Source organism: Taudactylus pleione, unplaced genomic scaffold (genome assembly GCF_031769625.1).
Source record: "Taudactylus pleione unplaced genomic scaffold, aTauple2 ptg001010l, whole genome shotgun sequence".
NCBI lineage: Eukaryota > Metazoa > Chordata > Amphibia > Anura > Myobatrachidae > Taudactylus > Taudactylus pleione.
The window spans coordinates 330,244-337,353 of record NW_028285411.1 but is presented as its reverse complement, the minus strand read 5'-3'; positions in this window follow the sequence as shown (position 1 = coordinate 337,353).

The following is a 7,110-nucleotide window of genomic DNA, read 5'->3' as shown; positions in this document are numbered from 1 at the left end:
TCCTCTCTATTCTTTTCAATACTTTTATTGGAAAAATATTTTTTGCGACACAGCGTTCTTGTAAACGTGTTGAGCTCCACAAAGAGATGAAACAGGTTTGGCTCAGCTGTAGGGGAGAATTTTAGTCCTTTAGTTAACACTGAGACCTCATCAGGGCTAAGTAGTTTACTCGATAAGTTAAAGATCCCTGTTTTTCTTTTTTCCAGTAGTGTTTGTTTTTTCTCTTCTGTTGAATGTGTCTTCCTCCTCTCCCCCCTCTGGGTTTTCTGCCCTTATTCCTTTGTAGGGACTTGTATATTGCTGTGCTCTCCTTTGTGGTTGTTCTCTCCAATCTAGATCCCGCCTCCTGGATAAAAAATGAGCCTCAATAGGTCTACTATGTTTGGGGGGGAGGGGTCCCTTACTTAAATGATTATCCTTTGGTCTCGCTCCCATATCTCTTTGTTTATCATATCTGGGAGTGTCATTGATGTTTTGTTTATTTTTTTTTTATAACTGTGCATCCCTCTATGTATCAGATGCGGTGTACGTCTATTTTTCCCTTTTTCCTGGTTGGTAGGTCTAATATATGTCTTTTGCTCTGTTGTTCTCCCGAAGGAAATGGATCTAAATTGGGGGTGTCGGCCACTGAATCTTTTAAAATTCCTCACCTCAGCCCTCCTGTAGTCCTCTGTGTCTCACATACGTTTTTTCCTTTTGTTTTCCACCAAAGTTTTTTCATATTCCTCAATTCTTTTGTTAACCAGAAGACCTTTGTCCTCATATCCCTCCTGTTCCCTGTACGTATCCATTTTGTTTTTTAGTACATCTATTTCTTTTTCTAATTCTTTTACCTTATTTGTCCTATATTTAATTAGGAGGTTCATTAAACCAAATGAACAATTATTTAGAATTTGATTCCACGCTTCTAATAGGGCCGGATCCTCTTCAAATATTGAATTTTTATTGATTCTCAAACCTCTGGGAATCATTTTATTATCCACATATTTTTAGAGGTTAACGCTATCCAGCCAGTGGCGCATTTCTGCCTTTAGGAGATCTTCCAAATTGAAAAAATCCTTATAAGAACCCATGTCCTGGTTGTACTCAGTAATCAAGTAATAATTTATAAACTTGTCTCCAACTGTTTCTATCCATAACACAAGAGAATGAACTCATATTGCAGCTACACAAACTATAAAGAAACCAAGAGAATAAAAAGAGATGAAAAGGTAGCGCTATATGGGTATTCTGAGATATCTCTATCTATGGATGCTTCAGCTGCTGCAAAACAAATACCTGGTAATGTCCTGGTGAAATAGAGAAATATGCAAGAAAATAAGCAACGCTTGAAGCATGCAATCAATAGAGAAGGTTATTTATTCATACATTGCTCAAATATTGTAATATAAAAAAACGTGTACAGTTATAGAACACATATAAAAAGAGGAAAAAATCCCAACGTATACAAAACTATAAAAAAGTCACAGCTGATGCATGTAGTGGTAGCACTGAAGGGTGAATGCTGTTTAGAAAGGGTAAAGAAACTTACATATGTTCAGTTAAAATATCTTATATAACAAGTTTATGTCCAAAAGCCATAGTAGCAATTCCTGTTGGTAACAAAGTGTACTGGTGAGTTTGAATGAAGTGGGCTCAGGAAAAATGACCCAATGTGTAAGAGCCAAATGGGATATATGGAGTCACCGTGAGTTACCCCTGTGCCAGCCCTCTGATAAACAGGTAGTTGATGTCTCACATCCAGGTGGGGGGATAGTTACCTGGGGTAAATACGGGGATATATGGAGTCACCGTGAGTTGCCCCTGTGCCAGCCCTCTGATAAACAGGTAGTTGATGTCTCACATCCAGGTGGGGGGATAGTTACCTGGGGTAAATACGGGGATATATGGAGTCACCGTGAGTTGCCCCTGTGCCAGCCCTCTGATAAACAGGTAGTTGATGTCTCACATCCAGGTGGGGGGAGAGTCACCTGGGGTAAATACCTGTATTATCCCTGGTGTAGTCACCGAGTGGAGCGTGTGAATGGGAGGCTCGGGCTGCTGTGCGGTCAGTGGCAATCGTCTCTGCCATTAGGGGCAATCTCTCGTGTTGGAGGATTGAGGTGCCTGTGAGCTCTGTGGTTTTTCTGCGGAACAACCAGTGGGAGAAGGAGAAGACACAACAGAGTCAATATTCTCCCTCCACCAGTCCAAATGACAATCCATGACATTATTAAAGTCACCCATACATATCACAGGGGTATCAGGGGATTGGGCAATAAATAGAGCAGCCTGTCAGAGAACCTCATTATTGTACAGAGGAGGATATATATATACATACAACCAGTATATGAAAGAGGACATGATTAATAGTGGCCCAGGGAAATACAAACCTGTAATGGGCATCAACTAGACTAGATTCCAAGTGGAATTGCAAAGATTTTTTAGTTAAAACCGAGATCCCCCTGGCATTATGCGAGAATGTGGAATGATACATATGCCCTATCCAGGGTTTTATAAGTGCCAAAACTTTACTGCCATATAAGTGGGTTTCTGACAGACATATAATTTCAGCATGATACTTCTTAACCTGGGACATAACCAGCGGACGTTTCATTCTATCATTTAGACCCCGAACGTTACAACCAAGGAGACGGAATGCACCACCATCAGCAATCACTGGAACTCAGGAATGGCATCAAGAACAGGATAAAATAATAATAAAAATAACATAAATATAAAAACAGGGGGGGAGACACTGAGACGGCTCAACGTGGACCCAGGTAAACACATCAAACAGACAGCATATCGCACCACAGAAAACAATAGAAATAAAAACACATATACACTGATGACATAAATATAAAAAGGAAAAAAAACCAGAACATACAAATTGGCCCTTCCCTAACCCACCCTGTGTGACCTACAAAACCTGAGGTATACTTATTCCCCATGCCCTATCCCAACCCTAATAGACTAACTAAACAAACTAATAGTCCAAGCTAAAGTATGTGTAGAGCACAGAGTAGTGAGGGTATAGAAAATAAATTCCTATAACTATATCCAGCAGGAAAATCCCTCAAAAATAATTAGAACCGGTCCCCTGGTGGAACAATCATTTATAAATCTTACATCAAAAACAGAGGATGTAAACTGATTTAAGGTACTATACATTATATGCAATACAGTACTATATAGACCAACATACCATAGTGATCAAACACAAAATATACCCAATAAAATAGCAAATGGTAAAAACAGAAGAACTTGCAAAAATTACTACAGAGACCTGTATCAGCGTAAAGGGCAAATGCCTAAATTGAAGGATTCAAATAATTTGAGGCAGAAAAATTTCAACTAGTAGCACGGGGCTGCCTTTCCAACCAAACCTCTGCATCATGGGGGGTAGCAAAAAAATGTGTAATATTATTATGCACCACTCGCAATCTTGCAGGAAATAACATGGAATACTGGATATTACTGACCCGAAGTTTGCGTTTGACTTGCAAGAACTGCGATTGTCTCTTCTGCACCTCCAATGCGAAATCAGGGAAAATTGAAACAGATTGGTTCTCAAACTACAGCGGACCCTTGGCACGGGCCAAACAAAGAACAGTGTCCCAATCTTTAAAGTGAAACAGATGAGCAATGAAGGTTCTAGCAGGAGCTCCAGATGGATGAGGTCTAGAGGGGAGCCTATGGGCACGCTCCACAGCAAATTGGGGACTAAAGACTTCCCAAGTAAATAGATGAATTAGCCAGTCGTCAAGAAATTTCTCAGGGGTATAGCCTTCCGACCGCTCAGGAAGCCCAACAAGATGGATATTGTTACATCTAAGCTGACCCTCAACATCAGACAATTTAGCTTGATTGGATGAAAGCTGAGAAGACAAAACCTCAACCTTATGCTTTAAAGGAGAGGTGACATCTTCCAAGTCTGAAATGCGGTGCCCTGCTTCACCCACTCTCTCCCTTATTTTTTGTAATTCCTGGCAGAGCAAGGGCACATCAACTTGAACCTGGCCAATTTTATCAGTAACTCTTTGCTCAGAGGTAGAGAGAGCCTGTAAAATTTGCTGTGTAGAATGTGACGCACCACTATGATCAGCATCACCCTCAAGAGGCGGAGGGGAGGGGAGGGGGGGTCAGCCACAACTTCATTAGATGATAGAGGTACCTGAGATGTTCTGGCATGCTTCTCCATCTGGCAGCAGCCCCAGTGGTATTGTGAGTTTTACCCATGTTGGTACAAATAATATGAGGACACTCCACACATAATATAGTGCAATAGAAGCACTATGAGAGCCAGCAATTGTAGAGATAAACACTTAGGACCTCATTCAGAGTCAGTCACAAGCACTGAGCGCTCGCAACTGACTCTGTGTTTTGGCCGCACTGCACGTGCGCAAGCCCCAGAATGAGAGAGAAACACTCTCGCTCCGGGGCTCGCTACCAAAGGGGCGGCTGTCGATGTTGATCGACAGTTCGCCCCGTTTGGTAGGTGGGCCAGGGGGGTGACTGAACAAACGGAGGCGTTCCTTTAGGAAAGTCATCAGTGATGTCAGTGGGGAGCTTCCTGCTCGAACATAGCAGGAAGCTCCCTGGGGCTTATGAGTGCTGAGACCTAACCTTAGGGTCTCGTCGTAAGCCCCGATGGTCGCGATGGTCTTGACAAGGAGGCCGCACTAAAAAATAGAAGCAGCCGCCCTCATTCAGAGAGAGCGGTCGTTTCTTACGACCGCCTCTGAATGAGGGCCTTAGTGCCAACAGCCTGCTGCATAGCTAATAGGAATTCAATATGTCCCACTATACAGGATCCAGCAGGTGAACCCAATCAGAGCAGTATTGTATAAATCAAAAGGTCACTGACAATAAGGAGCACTGCAGGCAAGCAGCTTCATCCAGGGAGCAGTACAGGTTATGCAGATACACTCCAATAATGTAGGCAACAGGAGAAGTATAATGGAGGAGTGTAGCACAGGAGGCTCCAGGATCTAAGATGGCAGCCGCAAGGTGACTCACCACACCAGAGACCCAGCGGAGGGCGGTAGCAGGAAACAGACACCCAGTGCTGGCAATTGCAGAGTGGAGCACCACAGAATGACCTCTACAGCAGCAGGAGGAGGCAAAGTTCAGCTGCATGGCAGCAGCCCACAGCAGTCAGGAGCACTCACTGACAGGAGAGCAGACACCGCTACAGTCCTCAGGATGCTCCGTCGCAGATTCAGCCACTGCAAGGCACCGGAGACCTCAGGAGACATACCCGCACCAGCAGGTAAGATTGCAGCCCTAGACCACCAGGGGAACAGGAGAAAATCCAGAGAAATCACGGGAACTGCAGAAAAACGCTGTCACTCCATGCAAAGCCACGCCCCCTGTACCCAATGATTTTATTCCCTACAGACTATTTGAATGTTAACCTTTAAATTGTACTGTGTGTGTTTGTGAGTGGTGTTAATTGGAATGTTTCTTCTGGTGGTGGTGGTGTTTTGGGATTGAGAAGGAGGGTGTGATTTGGTATGGAGTGTAGTTTGGAGTAATGTGAAAATGGGAATCAAAATGAGGCCAGCGAGAGACAGTAGTTTGGGGCAAAATCTTTTATTGAGTAGTCACAATGCTGCTCTGTTGAGATCCCGGGGTGACCACCCCCCCACCCCCCTCCCCAGTCTCATCACCACTCATCAATGAACCCCATCCACCTGCCCGGGAACTCAACAGAGCAGCAGGTGCACAGCTGTTCTGATTGGTCTGTGGAGGTCAGCGACTGGAGTGTGCAGCTGAGGTTGGCTCTTGGTTGTGCCGCTGGTGGTGCAAAGCCAGAGGTGTGGATGGGTGAGCCGCTGGAGGCTGGGTTGCAGCAGGTGTGCTAGGACCACCCCTGGGTGGGGGGGTGGTCACCCCGGGATCTCAACAGAGCAGCATTGTGACTACTCAATAAAAGATTTTACCCCAAACTACTGTGTCTCGCTGGCCTCATTTTTGATCCTATCTTATTCCCATTTTCACATTACTCCAGACTACACTCCATACCCAATCACACCCTCCTTCTCACTCCCAAAACACCACCACCACCAGAAGAAACACTCCAATCTTGTGATTCTATTCGTATGATCCCTCCACTTCATATGTGTGTGTGTGTGTATATATATATATATATATATATATATATATATACACTGCTCAAAAAAATAAAGGGAAGACTAAAATAACACATCCTAGATCTGAATGAATGAAGTATTCTTATTAAATACTTTGTTCTTTACATAGTTGAATGTGCTGACAACAAAATCACACAAAAATTATCATTGGAAATCAAATTTATTAACCAATGGAGGTCTGGTTTTGGAGCCACACTCAAAATTAAAGTGGAAAAACACACTACAGGCTGCTCCAACTTTGATGTAATGTCCTTAAAACAAGTCAAACTGAGGCTCAGTAGTGTGTGTGGCCTCCACGCGCCTGTATGACCTCCCTACAACGCCTGGGCATGCTCCTGATGAGGTGGCGGATGGACTCCTTAGGGATCTCCTCCCAGACCTGGACTAAAGCATCTGCCAACTCCTGGACAGTCTGTGGTGCAACGTGGTGTTGGTGGATGGAGCGAGACATGACGTCCCAGATGTGCTCAATTGGATTCAGGTCTGGGGAACGGGCGGGCCAGTCCATAGCATCAATGCCTTCGTCTTGCAGGTACTGCTCACACACTCGAGCCACATGAGATCTAGCATTGTCTTGCATTAGGAGGAACCCAGGGCCAACCGCACCAGCATATGGTCTCACAAGGGGTCTGAGGATCTCATCTCGGTACCTAATGGCAGTCAGGCTACCTCTAGCGAGCACATGGAGGGCTGTGTGGCCCCCCAAAGAAATGCCACCCCACACCATTACTGACCCACTGCCAAACCGGTCATGCTGGAGGATGTTGCAGGCAGCAGAACGTTCTCCTTGACATCTCCAGACTCTGTCACGTCTGTCACATGTGCTCAGTGTGAACCTGCTTCCATCTGTGAAGAGCACAGGGCGCCAGTGGCGAATTTGCCAATCTTGGTGTTCTCTGGCAAATGCCAAACGTCCTGCCCGGTGTTGGGCTGTAAGCACAACCCCCACCTGTGGACGTCGGGCCCTCATACC